Below are 21422 nucleotides of genomic sequence, written 5' to 3' on the forward strand. Positions count from 1 at the left end.
AAACAGAAAAACTTACAAAATAACTAACTGAGGCTGCGCCGTGCGGCGTGAGGCCTTTTCACTTTCGAGGCCCATGACCTCACCCAGTGACACGGTCTATACTAGCTACGGGCTGGCCTACAGCCACACGATGTCACTTGGAAGGACCCCACACGACGGGACTTTATGGTAGGAGTCCATCGATCCAATGCCGCTGGGTCTCAGATCACCGCCGTCTCCGATCAACGAAACCATACACGCGCTCAGGCGAGGCTACGAGGACACGATGTCACCACTAATCATGATTAAGATGGTCAGTTTGAGGATCCGCCCTAGCTACTTCGCTGCTGCTACCGAGGTATTCCATCTCTGCTTTTGTCTCTTCTCTTTTATTTTATGTAAAAACATAACGCCTATTGATATTGCTAGGCAACGGCAATTGTTGATAGGGTATTTTCGACAATGATTTAGTAAAAGCAAAATTAAGAATTTGTTAAGAGGCATTTTTAAGTGAATAAAGATAATATAATCGAAACATTCACATCCCTTAGAAAACAATTTAAAAAGTTAGATAAGTAGTATGACAAGTCTCTTACATACTCTCTTTTATGTTTATATTTGGGACTGTTAATATAACGTTTGAACTATTTATATTAAAATTTATGTCTTTCGGTTTCATACTTATCATGTAATTTAGTGTATATCGAATTACGTTTAATTTTACAATTATTACCGAATTGAGAAATGGTTTTACCAAATTATATATAAATAATTTTAGACGGCCTATCTTGAGTTCAAATCCTGGATCCGCCACAGCTCCTACTGCTTAGCGCTCGCTTGCTTTCGTGCAGATCTGGGCTAACGAAGCGCCGTTTTTTCTTGGCCTGGCGTAGCGCCGCCGCTCTAGGTGCCTCTTGCTCCTCGGTTCTTCTAGCTCCGGTAGGGTTGCCTTTTTGCTCCAGTTTGTGCCTAGGTTTGTGACTCCGCCGTTCGTTCTATCCTCTGCTCTGTTCTTCAATTCCATATAACGCGCTCAGGTCGATCTGCAGAACTTTTTGGTCCTACGCGCTATGAAGGTTGGCTCATCGTCTCTATCCTACGACCTTCTGTCATCGTCGCTTCATACCCTGCATATGTCTCCTCTGACCATGGCGACCTCCGTCCACGAGCACTCCGCCGCCATGACCTCGAGATCTCCACGAACCGCGCTGCCTACAACAGCATACATGAACCAGTGCCGGTGTTGGCCGCGTCCTCCTCTGCGAGAACCCTCGCCATTTGGTATGTGCTCTCGAACAACCAAAGACTCAAGGAATTAAATAATCAGTACAATCACTATGAAATAGAAATTCTAGGCGTGGAATGACTCAATCATGTGAGGATTAGTAAGCATCGTTGGTGATACGAGTACGTGAAGTGGATTTTAGTACATTTATTCTAGAAAATTTATCCATGGAATGCTATTGTCTCCATATTCTTTTCGTTCAGCGACCAATATTAGAATGGATTTTTCAAGGTGCTAGAAACATGTCTCTTTTAGGATTGCTGCTTGCCTGCTCCTGGTCCTACTGTTCACCCAATGAGGCCTTCTGGTCCTCTCCAAGAAGGTGACCTTCTTATCTGATAGGCTATTATAGCCTTATTATTAGGCCAAACATTCATCTTAATTTGGAGATTTGCCAATAACTTCGGTCCAATAATATTTTGCTTCACTAGGATCTGCAGAATGGAATGTGTGGCCTAAAATCAGGGCTCAATTTTTTTTTTTTTGCATATTGTGCATCCTGTTTTTAGCAATAATTCATTATCATTGCCATTTTTTATGCAGCATGTTACTATGGCTTGCTTTGTGTAAATAACTAATTCACATTATTAATGGAGGATGCAGCGTGTGTTGCACGATCACAAAATAAACGAAAGAAGAGGACTTAGGTTAGGTTCTCGCGTGTCATTTTGCATGGAAGGAACTGACGGCTTGATTTCTCCTTTCAGGTTTAATCGCAGAGAGATCAGAACAAATCTCAGAGATGGGAATGCTGGCATATGTAAATCAAGTTGTGACATTGAACTAGAAAATTTATGTTCAGGTTGCATGCCTTTTTATTATCATGAACTTGTGGTTTGGTTTAGCCTCAGATTCCTAGGTTCCATCACCTAGATTGGCTCTATGAAGCCTGGATTGAACACTCAAACCGACAAATATGTGTCATGTTCAAGCAATTATATGCCAATGGAATTGCAGTGAAGGAAAACTCCATTTGCGGAGTGTCAGAACGATTTCATGTGAGTAGTTACGGCACCATCTCTTCATGGTTGTATGCAGGGACCCTGATTTCAATGCCTTCGGTCTCAAGGTTCAAACATGGTGTTACCGTTGGTTTGTGCATATTTATTTTGAGTTCATACCAAACATTGCTAACCGATTTTTTTCAGGACCCAATGGCCCAACGAATTGCTAATGTTCATGCTGAGTTTTCTATATACTCCTTCATATGGTTAGGCCCTTTCACTTCTCAAGTTCGTGCAATGAGTTTTAGTATTTTTGTGTGTCAAGGTTGTGATAGAGTCCCAACTGCATATGGTCCTAATAAATTGGCGGATCAACCAAGCGAATGAAACATCAAAGAAAAAAAGAAAAAATAAAAATACTTAGGTGTTCACGAGGATTACATTGAAAAGTAGATTTCCAAGCATAGGTCCATAATCCTATCACCATGTCTAAACTGATTTACATGACAATACCGGTACAATGTCTCATATTAAGGTACATGAATTATATGCCAAACTTACTGCAACTTAGCTTCATCATGTCACCATGTTCATTTCAGTACTTGCCGGTAATCTCATATTTTTAATATTGATCTATCCTTACGTACTGAGAAATGCTATGTGCCATTATTTGTTGATAGTGCAGTACATTGTTTACTTGCTATTAATATTTTCAGGATTTATCTGTATCCAACTATCTAACAGTGAGGGATACAAATTCTTACAGCCTTACAGGGTTTTCAGATGAATCATCTTTTGCAGACTATAGCAAATACCCGTGAGGCTACGGCGGTCATGTCATCACCAGGTACTCAGCTGAACAGCACTTAGAACTGATGAAGATCACTACTTTTCATCTTTGTCCTATGAGCATGTGTACTGCTTTTGTTTTCCCTTCCCATTTTAGCTTTAGTCAGTGCTTCTATGAAGGCTTGCAGTTGTTCAGTGTCCATAGCTAACAGACCTAGAGATTGCTGAATTCTATATATAATGATACTCCTGTTAGCGAGTAAAAACAATATACAAAAGAACTGCTCATAGAACAGACGGTTAAGCCCCCAAGGGTGGGAGTTGGCCCGCCAGGGATCGATCCCTGATTCCTACAATGGTTTCCAAACAAGACCGGGTCAAGTGTCCCTTTCAAAAATAAAAGTAAAAACAATATATCTGATCAAGTTTGGTGTTTTATCATTGATTCAAAAATCAACGGATATATGTTTGGTGCTACTTCTTCAACATTTTCTGCAACGAACATGTTAATGATCGGTCTTATAGCTGGGAGGTATACATTTTGCATACTGATCAAACTGTAGTACAATTTTTTAAAAAAAAAACTTACAGAATCTTAATTAAGTTAGATGTAGAAAGCGGGATGCAAATTAAAAGTAAATTTAACTGGAACAATTTTTCTTCTTTTGTAATTTTGGTTCTTATAGAGTTTTATTGTACACAATATGCCAAGATAACTCTCCTTTGGATGATAAATTGATTTATTTGTCTTTGCTGAAAAGTGTCATGTGAAGTTTGAACATGAATCCATTGCCCTACTACTCATCATAAGGGGAAATAATTAACTACTCACAAAGTTCTCTTGAGATACTTTTTGTTTGGGCAATATGAGCTCCCATCTAAAATATGCTTGGTACACAATAAATAGATACTTTTTTTGAACGAAAACAATAAGCAGATACTTGATCACCTCCATTAGGTGATAGATTAATTTATTCTTATTTCCTAAGATGTTCCATGTAGTAGTTTGATCTATCCTGTTGATGATGAGAATTCCTTCTCTTATCATCAACCCTATACATACTGAAATTATTGCCAATGAGCTTGAGCTGTTCATTTGAACTTTGAATGACCAAGAATGTTTGGTTGTTTCAAAATCCTATTCTCAGGTGTACCTGAATATGCTGATGGAAAAATGTAACATCCCAGATGTTAAAAGCAATTAAAACTTGATCATGAGCATCATCAAGCATAATCACCAAGTATCATGTCATGTATGCACTTCATGTTTCAATTATAGCATGGCTATGTTGCATATATAGTGTTTCATATGTCGCATGAAATGTTAATAACAATAATGTTTAAAGTTCTTTGTGATTTTATATATGTGAATTTGTTTAAACAAATAAAATTTAGTTAATATAAACTTTGTTGTTCGGAGTGAGCTCGATAATGTGGGATTAAAATGTAGTAATGTTTCTAAGCTAAACATGTTGCAATTGGACTCTAAAGATTTAATTTAATGTTGTTTTTCCCTCCCTTGCATTTTTGGCTGTCATGGAAATTAGGGTTAAGTTTAATTTTGGGGGAATTAATAAATCAATTTTCATAAATAAAATTTGTCCAAACTTTGCTTCATTGATTGATATGATGTTTAAGCTTAGTTGTTGAGCATTTGGTTGATATGTTTGATTCATGGTTCATCACTAATTAATTCACCTAAGATGGCTAATCTAACTATTTTCCAAAACCTTAACTGAAGCTTTGTGGATCAGTTTCAATGTACTGATGTTCTTGGCCTTGGATTTCTCTAACCGATTAGAATTAGGAAGTGGTGTTTAAAGCAAAGATGGAGAGCAGATCAAGATGAACAACTTTGCTTTTTTGATATTTTCATGTTGCTACATGGATTTGGGAGAAAATGGAGGGAGAAGTAAAGTTGTGTAAGAAAAATAGACCCTAGGCCCATTTACTTTGAATTTTGGTGTTTGACAAATTGGACCAATGAATTTGTAAGTAATTATTTTGTAGTTCAATAGGGTGCGAGATGTGACTTGGACGAAGGCGACATGATGATCCCACGATTAACACCATAAGCAAGACCCCAAAAGCATAAGAGAAGACCTAAGATATCAAGCGAAGTCTAAGCATGAAGATGGGAACCAAGCCGGATGCGAGATCGTGAAGAAATGAGCTCGGCAGAGGTGATCGGACGCGGCCTTATGAGGACCGAACGCATCCGATCAGTTGCTTGGCAACAGCAGGCGTCAGTAGCTATAACCCGACGCTGAGCAAAGCAGTGACCGGACACACCGATGACACTGTTCTTCGTCATGGTAATATTTTCAGCGTGACCGGACGTAGCGGCACTGGATGACCAGACACACAAAGTGCAGCGTCCGATCATGTCCAGAGGTTCTAGAGCGGTGGAATTGCGACCGGACACGTCCGGTCGATGATGACTGGACTCGGCAGTGCGTCCGATCTCTACACGTGTGCTCAACGGTCAGGACGACCGGACGCGTTCGGTTAGGACGACAGTAGTGTCCGATCAGTAGCAGAAAGCTGGGTTTTGTTCCTAACGGCTACTTTCTCCATGGGGCTTATAAATAGACCCTCCAACCGGTAATTTGAGCTGTGGAGAAGTGAGGAAACATACCAAGGTGTTGATACACTGTTTTAGTGATTTCCACTTGCATAGTGCTTAGTGATTCATTAGGTGATTAGCGTAGGTGCTTTGTGAAGGGCTTAGGTTAATTAGACCACCGCTTATGCGCTTGCTCTAGATTTATGCCTAGTGTTTAGTGAGGTTAGAATACCTCTTATGTCTCGGTGCTTGCGCGCATCAATGGTTGTACATCGGAGGGACTTGTCGTCTTGCGAGACCACACCAACCGCATTTGTGGTGTGGCCGCCACCATAAACAGAAGGAAATAAGGCCCACGGTATTTTGATCAGACCCTTGATAGTGAAGACGGCGGGGAGCAGTCTGGGAGAGGCTTTGCCACGAGTGGCTTAACCAAAGATTCGTTTGCGCATGGGGAAGGCCTGGAGCTATCCACGAAGTTACCCTATCGGGAGCTTGGCTCTTTGCGAGGGTAATGGAAACGGGGATCCCGATCTTCCGTTAGGTAGTGATAACTATCGTTGTGGCGGAGAATGACACACCGATCTGGATTCAGATCAAAAGATCGAACCCTACAATCTTAGCACCACAACTCCTCTGGTTATCAATCGAGACATGGATCTAGTTAACCTCGCCAAGAAGGCTAATTCCTGCTAGCGCAATGAAGAACACAAGCAAGAACAAGAAAGAAAGCAACCAAATTGCAGATGAATGATTAATCTCACGAAGTTGGGGTCTCACAAACCGATGAACGGCAAAACTGTTCTTGATAGATTAATCTAAGCAAAATCCCAAACCTAATGACGGCGGCGTCGTATGATTATAAAGGTCTTAGGGTCATCGCCTACCCTAGACGTGTCCTCTAATGGGCCCAAACACGATACACGGTCTAACGGACCAAAAGATAGTGTCGCAGCAACCTGGCAGATTCTGGATACTGACTTGTTTTGATGATTCCCGTTGATTCTGAAGGTCTTTTAATATGAGACCACTTGGATTGACTTCCTTATCAAATTAGCTTACCAACCATATGTGGATCGTCGAAAACGGAGTACGGATGCGTCTTGGGTGACCAGTTTAAGGCAGACTGGTCCTGGAGGCCGAGGTAGACTCGAACTTGAGTTGCTTTTGGCCTCCACCATGGGGACTCGAACCGAATTAGCCTCGGGCCTCCTTCTTGACTTGGACACCCTTGCTGGCCTCCTACCCCTCCATATCATGTGCCAAACATGGTCATATGCATGGATGTCATGTCCTCATCATCCTCCCCTTGATGAAAAGCCATCCTCGACGTCGATTGTGCTTGAAACTGATCCTACACAACATAAAGGAGAACGGGGTTGCGAAGACAAAGGGAACTGAAATAAGTGTGAGAAGGAACGTGACCATGTTTCCAAGAAATTTTAGCAAGCATGTAAACTCCATGATCCAAATGCACACGATGTATGTCAACACTATCCTGTAAAAGATTAGAACTAACCAAAAACAATATAGGAATAGATGGTCTAGCAGACATAGGTAGCCATCAACAATGCTCCCCTTCTTGGAAGTGAACTTGTTTCTTTGAGGAACATGAGAAAATATTTGTATTATTATGGCTGCCCTCTAAACGATCATAACCTTGTACAACAAAAGGAAAATTCATATTACTACGAATATATACTCGATGTATCATATATTGTCCCTTGTTATATTTGTCAATAACATGATATGTGTGTTTAGAAAACCAAGGCAAATCAACATATTTAAATAGTCTCTCCTCTAAACAATCTAGGTTACACAAAACATCAAATTCAATGTAACCCAAAGCATGTAAAGAAGACAACAGTTTGAATTCATCAGTTTTATTAGCAATATGAATAAAATGTTTATTTTCAGCACAAGTGGCTAGTTTCAAAACATGTAAAACTGAAGCATCATCAACCAATTCATCTTTATCACAAGGAACTTCAAGCAGATTATCATGGGAGAGAGATAAATCAAGAGAGGGTTCTACTAACAATTGCTCTATGATAGCATGGTTTGTGGAAAATTTTAGTACATTAAAACATTTCTCACCTTTCATGAGTGTAGCACCATGAGCATTATATGTGTTCTTAGCAGGAGTAATAGGTGCATTGTGAAGTGATGGTTCTGAATTTGCATATGAGGTTGTGAGCTCCTCATTTTCTTCCATGTCATCCTCTCGCTTATGGACATTATCCTACAGAAGGTTAGTCATAGCAAGAGGAATAACAATAGATTCTTCCTCTAAATGGTGTACCACAGCATATGAAGTTAAAACAGGAGGTGGATTAACAAAGGTTTCTCGCATAAGGAGTTTCATATCATTCCAAGTTTGAGGTTTATCAGAAGGATCTAAAGACTCCCACCAAAATAAAGCAGAATGTCACAAAATACTAGCTGTATTTTTTACCTTCCTCCTTAGACACATAAAGCGAGTAGCAAATATATTATCTATGTCAACTTCACACTCCATGTACTCATCAGCACCTATACCATCATAAGTCAGTGGATACGAACAACCTGTCATTGTTAGAAGACAGCAACAGACAATACAAGAGTATTTTCTCTATCAAATGACTATGTGGTTGTTGTGGTCTCATTTTTCACAGCAAGTGAAAGCGTCTTACCAAGCTCTTACAAAGTTCTTACCAACGCAAGTAGTGGGCGGTACAACCGGCGGCTAGTTCGTGATACCTATGAGGCAGTGGTACCGAGATTGCAAGGCCCTTTTTCTGTACTGATCTAAAGAGTTTGTGGAGATTGGAAGGCACATAAAGAATAATATGTATATCTGGCACACAAGTCAATAGCAGAAAGTAATGTTGAATTATAGTCCAAAGTACTTGTTCTCGTTGCTGGTCTAAAATGTTGCAAGTACCAGGTGTGTAACAAACAAGTATGGTGGATAGCAAGGTGACAGGGGTATGAAAAACAAGTATGGTGGATAGCAAGAGCAACAAAAACAAGGAACTAGACAGCACACACTAACATAGCTCACTTTGGCCTTCTCTATGTGCTCCTCTAGATATTGTTTCTCTTTTGTCTCTCTCTGTTTTCTATTTTTTTTTTTTGCTGTCATTGTTTTTTGGGGAAATTTTAACTTTTTCTTTTTATTTTATTTTTTTTTGATATTTTTTATTCACTTAGGAGCACACAAGAAGTAACCACAGAAAATGAGCCTAAACAAGTGAAAGGTGTGGCTTGTGGAAATTTCAGAAGACGTGCTCAAAAACTACAAAAAGCTTGTGACCACGAAAAGAGGATCTTGTGACCAATTTTTGACCAAATTAAAATTTTCCGACCCTAGCAAAGCCAGAGATCGATGGATTTGAAATTTTTTTCTGATCGATTTTGATATATGGAACATCGAAATTTGAGTTCGTATGTGAAAACTAGACATGTTTTAAGAATTGGCTTCGAATTAGAGGACAAAACGGAAACAATGTGCGCAAAATTGGTCACGGCAGCAAGGATTTGATGGAAATGATGGGGGAAAACACACGAACTGGACTCTAACACAACCTAACTAGCAATAACACCTCAACTAGGACACAAACTCCACACGATGGACTCTGAAACCGAAATATGCAAAGGATATGGCACGTAAGGTTTTAGGACAGGAAAAAACATGGCACTGGACTATGGGACAAATGCGAAACACTCAAAACTAGGGGATAAATGTGAACCTGATGGTACACTTTAGCTTTGATACCACTTAATGGAAACAAGGATCCTGATCTTTCGTCAGGTAGTGATAACTATCGTTGTGGCGGAGAATGACACACCAATTCGGCTTCAGATCGAAAGATCGAACCCTGCAATCTTAGCACCACAACTCCTCTGGATATCAACTGAGACACAAATCTAGTGGACCTCGCCAAGAAGGCTAATACCTACCTGCGCAATGAAGAACACAAGCAAGAATAAGAAAGAAAGCAACCAAATTGCAGATAAATGATTAATCTCATGAAGTTGGGGTCTCACAAACCGATGAACGGTGAAACTGTTCTTGATAGATTAATCTAAGCAAAACCTAAAACCTAATGACGGCAGTGGCGTATGATTATAAAGGTCTTAGGATCATCGCCTACCCTGGATGTGCCCCCTAATGGGCCCAAACACGATACATGGTCCAACGGACCAAAAGACGGTGTCGCAGCATCCTGACAGATTCTGGACGCTGACTTGTTTTAATGATTCCCATTGATTCTGAAGGTCTTTTGACGTAAGACCACTTGGATTGGATTCCTTATCAAATTAGCTTTCCAACCATATGTGGATCATCGAAAATGGAGTCCGGATGCATCCTGAGTGACCAGTTTAAGGCAGACTGATCCTGGAGGCCGAGGCAAACTCAAACTTGAGTTGTTTTGGGCCTCCACCTCGGAGACTCGAACCGAATTAGCCTCGGGCCTCCTTCTTGACTTGGACACCCTTGCTGGCCTCCTACCCCTTCATACCATGTGCCAAACATGATCATATGCATGTGTGTCATGTCCTCATAAGAGGGGCTCCAACAAGGACTAGGAGAAGTTTGCGTGCTTCTCGATACCTCGGTAAAAATAACAGAGTCATCGACGGGATGTTTGGAGAGTCACTCATGATGGGATGAAACCCATTAAGAATCCTAATAAACCACAAAGAGTGGAGAAAAATAAATTCATTTCAATGCTAGAGCTAAAAATTGCTTGTTTGAATCTTTAAGCATGGATGCGTTTAACCAAGTGTTCACTTTAAATACGGCACATGAAATTTGGTTAAAACTCCAAGAGCTCTATGATGGCACAACTAATGTCTATGAGCAAAAACATTGTATAGCTAAACAAAATTATGATTCTTTTAAAATGAATGATGATGAGCTTGTTCGTGATATGTATTCTCGTTTGAATCTAATTATCAATGAGCTCAATTCAATAGGATTAACAAAGCTAGATGATGCGGAAATCGTGAGGAAGATCATCTTCATGCTACCACAAAAGAAATATGTAAGAATCATTACCATCCTTCACAACATGGAGGACTTGAGCACCATGACTTCGGTCATAGTTATTGGCAAGATAGTAGCATTTGAAATGTCATGGAAGATGGGTCAAGAAGAAGCCTCATCATCAAGCAAAGGCAAAGCTCTCGCATGTAGTGAGAAAAAGAAGATGAAAGGCAAGCAAGTTGAGACAAGCTCAAGCTCAAGCTCCTCAAGTGAAGATGAAGAAGATGAAGATTCAAGTGATGATGACCAATCTTCATCCTCCACCTCTGACCTTGATGAAGAATCAATCAAACTTATTAACAAGGTGGAGAAGATGATCCAAAGCCTCAATATCTAGGGTGTGCCCATCTAAATTTAAGATTTCATCTTCACCAATCAAAGAAATGAGCAAAGAAAGAAAGGATGCTATGGATGCGGCGAGTTGTGGTACTTTGTGGAAGTTTGTCCAAACAAGTCCACACCTAAGATAAAGAAGGTGTGCAAGGACAAAGCCCTCACATCAATAAGGTCATGGGATGATTTTTCAAGTGAAGAAGAAGACCATCATAAGAGGCAAGGCCACAAGCACTCATTATCAAGCTCTTCTCATGTGTGCCTTATGACATGAGGTAACGAAAGCTCATCTTCTAGTGAGAGTGATAGTGATGATGAAATGCCTTCTCTTAATGAACTTGTGCAAGAAAATCTTAAATATGCTAAGGCTTGCACTAGCCAACAAAAGAAGCTAAAACTGTTGCAAGAAAAGCTAGATAGTTCACAAGAAGCATATAAAACCTTGCTTGAACAACATGAGACATTTGTCAATCTCAATATTGAACTATCTACTAAAATTGAGCAACTTGAGGCTAGTGCAACAACAAATGTATGCACAATCAATGATGAGCAACTTGTAAAGAAAAATGAAAAATTAAAAGAAAAGTTGCTAGCTCACAAGATGCTTATAAAAGTTTGCTTGCTAAAATGGAAACCATATGCAAATATTGTGATGAGCTAACTAATAAAGTTGCTAATCTTGAAGCCGTCGGTACAACCCTCACCAAGGCACCTAAAAAGAAAAGTTCTATCTTTGACATGCCTAAAAAGGATGCTTCTACTTCTTTCAATGATTTATGTTTAGACTCACCCTTATGCAACCAAGTTTGTATTGAGAAAGTTGTAGATACGTGCACACAAGAGATCGCAATGGAGAATGAGGAACTCAAGCAAGAAGTGGCTTGCCTTACCAAGGACTTGACTCAAGTAAAAGGCAAAATGAAGTAAGTCCAATATCATAAAGATAACACCGTTAAGCGAGTAAAGAAGCTTGATGAAAGACAAACCATGGTTTGCTACGTGTGCCATAAGGAAGGCCACAAGTCCTATGAGTGCAAGGTGAAGAATAGGAGGGGAGCTAAGAAGAAAGAGAAAAACAAAAAGGAAACAAGCAAGCTCTCCAACACCTACACCAACAAAGTGGACAAAAAGGCCTCCACATCTAATCTCTTGAAGAAGAAGAAAAATAATAAGGTGATGGCCATCAAGGTGAACAAGCAAGTCAACATTGGGTGCCAAATGCATTTGGGTACCAAAGGAGATCATTTTCAACATGAAGAGAAACAAGAAGTTTTGGATCCCGAAAGGGAAGTGAGAAGTCCGATAGACTTTGGGGAATTTGATGACTTGGCAAAGTATGGGTGCATTTCATGAGGTGCGTCATTATGGACAAGGTAATTGCCAAGTGGGTTAGTGAATACTATGGACCCAAGTTCCCCTTCCCATGTTATGTAATTAGATTTAATTTCTTACAATTTTAATTAGCATCTAGTTCCTTTTTATGTCTAGGTTTGCATTTGCATGTTTAATCTTTTGTCTTGCATACAGAAGCGGATCGACACTCCGGGAATTCAGGGGATGAATAACGAAGAGATAACAGATTTGAACTTATTGCTTTCCCAAATTACAAAATATCATGGGATAGGTACGAAGAATTTACATTGACCAGAGATCAACCCATCAAGGCTTCTTTGGATTGAAGGGAGTTCGGGTCCCCACAAGGCCGAAGGTCATCGTGAACCGAATCAACATTGGCCTATTGATAAAATTGTGCCAGAGAAGAGGAAAGGTCGCCTGCCTAACATATGCTCAGCCGATTTCTCAGTAAATTGAGGAACTATGGGAAAGAAGTATGTGGCTTTTTCGGTGAGCGTTTGGAGGAGCAAACAAGGGGAAGGTGTCCACACATTTTAGCCCTCATAAACACTAGAACAGCTTTGCGAGTATGGAGAGAAGACTCAGGTGATATCACAAGAATTCTTCTAACCGTAATAGCTGGTCTTCTTGCTCAATGAGGCGCTAGAATGAGCGACACAATCACCCTATGCACAAGAATTCTTCTAACCGCTCGAGATCTTCATAGCAAAAGGATAGACCATGGAGGGTTCGGTAGAGTCAGAAGCACTTGAGGGGGGAGATAGAAGAGAAACATAGCTAGATTGTTGAGTTGCTCTCGCTAGGGTCGGATAGACATTTTATAGCCGGTCTAGAAAGATGAATCCAAATGCCCGTGAAGCAATGATACTCTTATGAAAAGTTTTGAACCATGGGCTAATGAGCTAACATAGATGATGACAAATAGTAGACCCCAGATCAAGATTCTCTACCTATGACTGCGGACCTATCGGGGATACAGATGTGATAATTTTGAAATAAAATTACTTTTATTCCAAAATTGGGGGGCATGTGTTTACACCAAAATTTGGAAGAAGAGTCGTAGGGACTCAAAAGCTCCCAAGATCATGTCATCAAGGAATCAATTGCATGCAGATCGGAATCAGTTAATTCAAATGCAACACTGAAATGAGCTTTCTTTAGGAAGTGCCAGCAGATAACGACAAAGACTACGATCGGCGTCGGGATAAAGCATGTTGGACTCTACAAAAAGGAAAGATTAGAGTCCAGGTTATCTTAAATTAGGAATGTTTTCTCTAGAGTCAAAGATTGTGATGAGTCGTGCTTAGATAGGAGTCATGCGCAGGTCCTAGGTATAAATATCAAAGCCCAGCTATTGTAAAAGACACAATCAATCAAATACCAGTTATTAACTTTTTTTGCTCCGGCCACCCCTTAGGAGTAGGAGTAGACTAGATCTCGATGAGTTCTTCAGCAAATATGGCTGCATTGATCCGATCAACCTTCACTGCTTGTCTGTAAGTACCGTCATGGCTTATACCTCTGTTCATATGGCTGCATTGATCCGGTTGACCTCCACTGCGACTCTAGATAAGTTAGTTATCGACTCTTGTCTAGTTCAAGTATGGCTGCATTGATCCGTCGACCTCCACTCCACTCGAACTAGATTAAGGTCAAGTTATCGGCTCTATCTACGGGTGGCGTTCCTTCGGATAGATTCATTAAGTTACCGATATTACTTGTTGCTTCCATTATTTATTTAATTACAGCAATATCACTTCGCCCGATTGGGATTGATCTAGATCGGCCTTATATCTTTTTTGACCTATCGTTTGTTAATCTAAACTGATCTAATCTATGTTTTAAATAATGAGTTATGTTTTATTGGCTGTTTTACATCAATCTTGATCATGCATAGTGTGCAGTTAAGGTATGTTTGATCCTGAGTAGATCTATTGGCTAGCGAAAACTGTTTCATGGCCCGTTATCAGGGCTTGTGTGATTCTGCCTCACACCCCACTATTAGCACCGTGGAGTGGGGAACGTTATTTGGTAGATCTATTCCTAAGAGGACATTACCTTAACTGTGCGCTATGCCTGAATCGGCTGTTTTAGCCAATATCGAGCGCTTTCACAAACAGTTCGCATCATGACATTGTTGAAGTAGCGATAGGTTGAAAGATGTGTTAGCCCCATGATCTTATTATCGTATTACAACCTGCATGATTCTATCTTATGCCCCACTGATATTAGTAATAAGTTAGGGTCGTCGAGTCTATTGTTGTTTCTATAGCCTACATGATTCTGCCTCATGCCCCACTGGTTGTAGCGATAGATGAGATCTAATATGTTCATTAGATTTATCTCTATTAAATGGTTGAATGATGATGAACTGTTTCTTTCATAAAAAGGGGTTCGGTTACTTGCATTCATTGGCTTAGCATGAACTAATTACTGTTGATATCCTTTTGCCAGTGACCAATATTTGTCTAGACAATGATATTCATCCAAAATGATAATTGATTCTTCTTGCATAACTCCATGAGTCTTAATTGATTTATTCTTATGAATATGCTGAAATCGACTATTTAGTTGATCTCCTTTCATATCAGCTCTCAGAACCACATATTTGGGACTGTCTGGCAACATCATTGGCATGTTCTACCCTTAATTACTGATAAACTTTCTCTCCTTGTCAATTACAGGGTCAAATTGACTAGCATGTCTCAGGAGGAGTGTGCAGGATCGACCACCCCTGTGCTGAAGCTAGGCGGATCTCTAGCTCCATCGAGCGGACCCTTCTAGCTTGCTCGTGTGCCCTCGGCACGGGACAAAATTCCGTGTCGACACCAACATGCTTGCGTGACAAAGAACCGGCTAGTTTTTAGGCAAACTAGCAAAGAAACCATCGAAGCTCTTGCTCGAGAGAGACCCCATCAGGGCAAGGACATCATCGGGTTGCCCTAGGACAGCCGGCAAGCCTAGGATGCCATCTTTAGTCGTGGATCAAGGGATAAATAGCATGGAGGTTGGAGAAGGTAAAAGGGTTGGAGTAGATAGGTTTGTTCGATGATTGGATAGTTGGAAACTCAATCAGCCATGATCCTTTCGTATGTATAGAGGGTGGTGGTCTTATCCCAATAGGAAATAGATCCCAAACATAATCTCTATGTTTTTCATGTTCAAAATAGGTCCAAAATCGACTTGGGTCAAACAGGCTCGGAAACAGTAGAAAAGTCAGCTTAGCCGACTCCCAGGTTGGCTTAGCCGACTTCCATGGGTCCGGGGCACTGTGTCTAGGCTGAAAACAAGGGGAGTCGGCTTAGCCGACCAAGGAACTCGGCTAAGCCGATGGGCTGCTTGAAATTTTAGGTGAAAAGCTTCCAAAATTCATAATTAATTCATCAGGACTCCAAACAAGGCGATCCATATATGTTTTTGATCATCTTGATGAGAGGAATGCAATGTGAAGTCCATTCTTGCATTTGAGGAAGTTGGTCTTAGGGAGTCGGCTAAGCTGACTCTAGCTCTAGTAAAGTCATTTTCTTCACCCAAGCGCCAAATGCGATGATCTAGGTATGTTCTCTGGCCGTCTTGATGATAGAAACATGATGATGAAGTCCATTATGCACTCTGGATAATTTTGGGTGTCAACATATGCCCCCTGCTTTTTAGTGAAGCTTGCTTACTAAAAAGCATCTTCAAAGCCAAAATAATCCTTTTACTACAGTATTGTGTAGAAAAATTTAGTAATGCTTTCTATTTGTTGTCTCGAACTTATCTAGAGTAATATCCTCAGCTTTTCCATCATCTTCTCATATATGCATAATCAAAGTACTAAATAGCAGCGATACCCAACTCATCGGCTATCTAGTATCTAAGGTCAATGTATACATCGGCCATATTTGTTCTAAGAGCGATACAAGTATCGGTCATTGTTTGGAGAGCACTCTAGGCTTCTTGCCAAACTCAAGAAAAGTACCTTTGCAAGCACCTCCCGTTAATTGCTCTTGGGAGACTGTCATCTTGGAATGTCTCTAGTAGATAAGAATTGCCAAATATCATTTTGATCACTCTATAAAGACCATCTCAACTTGGTGACCTCTTGCCTATTGCTCCTCATCCACTTGGCGGCATGGTTTTATACACCTAGCACCATTCCAAAATATGCAATATGCCCATAAAGCTTCAAACAAAATTTTAGGCCACCTCATTGTATTGTCCCCAATCTTCTTCTTGATGAGCTTGATCAAAGTCCATAGACTTCTCCCATAACAAGCTTTGCTTGATCAAATCCTAAAGACCTCAGCAACACGTCTTCAGCGATTTTTCGGTATAACTCATGGTGCAAAACAAACTCTACACTCCGTTGAACATTTATCAACTTTGGTGTTTGGATATGTGAATACCGCAATATGGGAGTTCTCCAATCATCCAAATCGGCTGTGTGATTCCTAAAAATCAAGTTGGGCCAATTTGGTAATTCCTCGGCAAGCTGACCCGACAAGCCACTACACACAAAACAACAAAGTTTTCTTACATCGGTCTTTTTTTATGTGAAAAATTTCGTCCACCGACGTCAAAGCCAAATGCTTATTAAACTAACATGTTGACCTCTCATACCTTAAAATATGTTGAATTCGAAATTTGGCAAAAAAAAAAGCAATTATATGAAGGCACATATCAAGATGAGCATCAAGTGATCCTTCTAGGCATTGAAACTCATCGACTACTTGTTGTGCCACTAGTAAAGAATCACCAAAGGCTTCAACATGTCATACCCCATGGATTGCAATATGGCCAAGTTGAATAAGAAAACTTCACATTCGGCTCAAATGTTGGTGCAAATATAATTTTAATTGGCTTGATGTCGCAAATAGCACTATTGTGAGAAATAATGATCATGCCAACACCTTGGCCTTATTTGTGAGATGATTAATCATATTGTCACATTCATGATGTAAAACAAAATGCATATATCATGCCCCTCGGGCCTAAAAGCCATCAAAGTGAGTTCCATGGGGGCTCTTCTAATAGCACGATGGTTGCAAACATTCATCGGCTATATTTTACACTAAGGGCAATATCAAAATATCGGCCATAGGAATTCATCCACAAAAGTATGCATAACCGAAATAAATATTTCAGCTTTTGATCATCGGTAAGGAAAATAATTTAATAACCCTCCATAACATAAAGATCCATACCAAGAATCAAAATAAGGAGTTGAGGGATAACCATGCATACCAGCAGATGAATTCCACATAGACATAGGCAGAGAGTATGGATGATGCCATGAGCAATGATTTTGATGATTTGGTGCAAACCTCTAACTTAGCAATTGTTTCTTGAATCTCCTTCTCTCCTTTGTCTTTGTTGCACCACTTGCTTGAGAATCATCCTTCTGAGATTGAATACTTGCTTTAGGAACCCACGCCAAGGCCTTTTATTTTAGCTTCTCCGCACTAAGTTTCTGTAACTTCTTTTCTTGCCACTTTGGTAAACCAATTGAGCATATCCATTTTATTTCTATTTTGGATAGTGGTAAATCTTTCTTGATTTTGGGCACTCGCCTTCTTTTGTTCAGATTTGACACCTAGAATATCAATAGATGATTTCCTCACTTCTTTGTCATCAATAGCCACAAACTAGCCCTAAGATGAATAAGGATGAAAATATACGGGATGTGGTCCATATGACATGGAAATTGGCTGCTCAAAAGGAGAATATGTTGCTGTTGTTGACGGTCGTTAACATCATTCATAAACCATTGATATAACCTGCATATGTACCTAATTCCATCACCAAACATAGGTCTAGGGTTTAAACTAATAAATTCTACAAGTTTTGGTGAATCTGTGTTTTGACCTGGGTTTATCCAGAAAACTGTCAAGATGGACCCCATCGACAGACTTAATCGCGCTTAACCGTGGCGTAAACAACTCTAGAAGGTTCTAGAGGACACAACACCAAAGAAGACTAAGAGAGGCTTCTAGGCAGTTCGGTCGGCCTATGTGGCCACCTGTTCGCCTCCACCTCGCTATGTCGATTCCACTGCCTTAAAGATCTCATCTATGTCGTTTATTCAAGTCGGTTTGATCCGAGGGTCATTGATGGTAGTTAACAAACATTATAAACTGTCAATGTAACATGTATAAGGGTATGAATATAATCACCAACAAAGGTTTAGGGGTTTAAACTAATAAATTCCATGAGTTTTGGTGAATCTGTATTTTTTGCAGGGTTTATCTAGAAAACTATTAAGGTGGACCTAGATGTCAGACTTAATCGTGATTATCCATAGGATAAACAACACCAAAAGGTTTTAGAGGACTCCAAAGGACACCACACCGAAGTAGAGGGCGAGAGGCCGCCAGGTGGGGCCAACCGGTCCCACTCTCAGACCGGTTGGTCTGGGGCCCCACCTATCAGCCTTTGCCTCGCTATGTAGGTTCTCCATCGCCTTAAGGATTGTATCTATGCTATTTATTCAAGTCAGTTTAATCTGAGGGCTCAGGATTGGTGCTCCGGCCTAAATATACCAGCCCCTGCCACCCTATGGGGAATACGTCATTTGAGAAGATAGAAACCCTAATCATTCTCAAAGCTCCATATTCTAGGGCATGGCTAGCTAGGCTAGGTCTAGAGGGTGGCAAGCAAGCTTCACTTGGATTCCTGGTCGTGTCAAGAGCGTGGCTTAGTATAGCTTTTGTACCCCTTTCTCTTTGTATCTCATTACTTTTATATGTTTGCTATAATTGTTATGACATTGTTCATAATATCATTGATGTTCCTAGTTATAATGTTCATAGTCTACTTTGATTATATGCTTACTATAGTTAGATTATCATCATGTTCAAGCATAAGTTCATATAGTGCTCACTCTAAGGTACCATGGGTGAGTGGTTGATATTGGGTAAGCGTGGTGCATATATGTTGTTTACCTATGGATGCACCCAATATTTCGGGTCATGTGCTAGATCGCGGATGTGACACTCCCATATGTATAGATATGAAGTTGATCTTAACCATGATTATTAAGTGTAATTACACTAATCAACGTATGCTTTGACTTATAATTAAGAATGACTTAGGAATTATTCCTCTAATATTCTACTTAGCCATGCTAATGCCATACAAAGGAGTTCTCTAAGTAATTAATTATGATTTATCATTACTTATCATATACACTTATCTCTTGATTTACCCCTGTTATGAGTAGAAGTTTGGTTATGGTTTATTTCTCCATCATACATATAAGTTATCAATATATTCCAACTACCCGTCCTTCATTGTGGTAAAAATATAAATAACGATACCTGAAATACTACCGGGTAAAGTGCTACAATGGTATATTATCTATGCGTTTGCATATTCTTTTTATTTATATATATTCTTTTTAGTCACATGCAACATTAAAGTACTTAGTGTCATTTTAGAAGTGGCACTAGGTAGTACCAACAAACATTTTTGGCACCATAGCTAGGGATGACAACTTAGTAAAAGTGATGCTAAGAAATGTCAACAACATAGGGTAACTACTTAAAACAAGTAACATGTTAATAAATACCAACAAGTATTTTTGGCGCCGTTACCGGGGAAGGTAGCTAGGCAAGAAGGAAATATTGATAAACTTGTACTTATTGATGTGATCGAGATAAACCATTGACCTCTGCTCAAACAGGCTTACCCTTGTTCTGTCTACTTGTGTATCTTATACAGGGTAATGTATGACCAGTTTTGACCTTTCGACAAACTATGTTGATGATTCAGAAGAATTACTTAAGAGAACTAAGGCTAAACTTAAGAAAGTTTTAGCTTTAGAGTTAGAAGACAACCAGATAAGGCAAAGCTTAACACCAAAATTTGAAGCTATAGCTAACCAGACTCTCCGTGAATTCTCTGCTTCAACTATGGCCAACATCCGTACTGGACCAACAGTCAATGTTGGAGGCAATGGATTTGACCTCAAGCCAGCTCTTATTAAAATGGTGCAAGCAAGCCAGTTTTGTGGGAAGGCACATGAAGATGTGATTGTTGATCTCCAACACTTTCTAAAGATCTATAGCACTTTCACCATCAAAGGAGTGACCAAAGATGCCATACTACTTTGTCTCTTTCCATTCTCACTCTTGGGGAAGGCGAAGTAATGGTTCTATGCCAACAAAAATAGAAACACTACATGGGATAACTGCTCCATTGCCTTACTAGCAAAGTTCTTTTCCACATGCAAGACCAATGCTCTGTGTGGGAAAATTTCAAGCTTTTAGCAGCAATATGATGAATTTGTCCTTGAGGCATGGGAACGCTTCCAAGACTATGTATCAGAATGTCCTCATTACATGATGAAGAATTGGCTACTCATGCAGACTTTCTACCATGGGTTGACCAACAGTACCATGAGACAATGGATGTTGCTGCTGGAGGTGCATTCCTATCACTCACAATTCTAGCTGCAACAGCTCTCGCGGAGAAGATGACTAGAATGAAGAACGCATTTAGACCCGCAAGTGAGGTGGAGGTATGCGTCAACTCAAGGAGGTAGACATGTCTGCCAAGATGGACCTACTTATGAAGAAGTTTGAGGACCAAGCTCATGAGAAGCAAGAAGTCATGCACATTCATGATTCCCACATGATATGTGAAGAGCGTGGAAACACTAGGCATTCAGGGAATAACTACCCTAAAAGCCATGAGGATGTGAACTTCATCAACAACAACAATTTTTGTCCTTAATAGAATCAAGGATGAAATCAGCAATAGAGGCTGAACTACCAAGGTAACTATCAAGGTAATAATAATTTCAATAATCAACCACCTTTGAGAGAATTAATTTTTGGCCAAGCTAAAATTATGGAGGGTTTATATAGAAAACTAGATTCCAATGATAAGATCTTAGAAAACATAAACAATAGAATGGATAGCTTCTCCTCTACCATTAAGAACCAGCATAGCTTTAATAAAATGATAGAATCACAAATAGCTTAGTTGGCGGCTGTTGCTCCTCCAACCGACAACGGTAAGATTCTAGGGCAACTGGAAGATCTAGAAACTACAAATCTTGTCGATATTCACAATGCAGCTTACTACTATACGAAGCCATCGATGGGAAGATGGATACATTATTCCTTGCCTAAGAAGAAGAGCGATCTAGAAGAC

At 40.0% G+C, this 21422-nt stretch overlaps 1 long non-coding RNA gene and 1 pseudogene across 1 annotated transcript; one reads left to right on the forward strand and one right to left on the reverse strand.

Annotated features, from left to right (window-relative positions):
- The first annotated feature begins 815 nt into the window (after positions 1-815).
- On the forward strand, positions 816-2195 carry LOC136463416 (uncharacterized). Its single transcript, XR_010761005.1, has 3 exons — positions 816-952; positions 1029-1260; positions 1972-2195. It is a non-coding gene; the product is annotated as an uncharacterized lncRNA (long non-coding RNA).
- An 18315-nt stretch (positions 2196-20510) lies between these two features.
- Positions 20511-20602, reverse strand: LOC136468187 (small nucleolar RNA R71; annotated as a pseudogene).
- Between the last annotated feature and the right edge of the window lie 820 nt (positions 20603-21422).

The sequence above is a fragment of the Miscanthus floridulus genome, chromosome 7 (genome assembly GCF_019320115.1).
Source record: "Miscanthus floridulus cultivar M001 chromosome 7, ASM1932011v1, whole genome shotgun sequence".
NCBI classification, from domain to species: Eukaryota; Viridiplantae; Streptophyta; class Magnoliopsida; order Poales; family Poaceae; genus Miscanthus; species Miscanthus floridulus.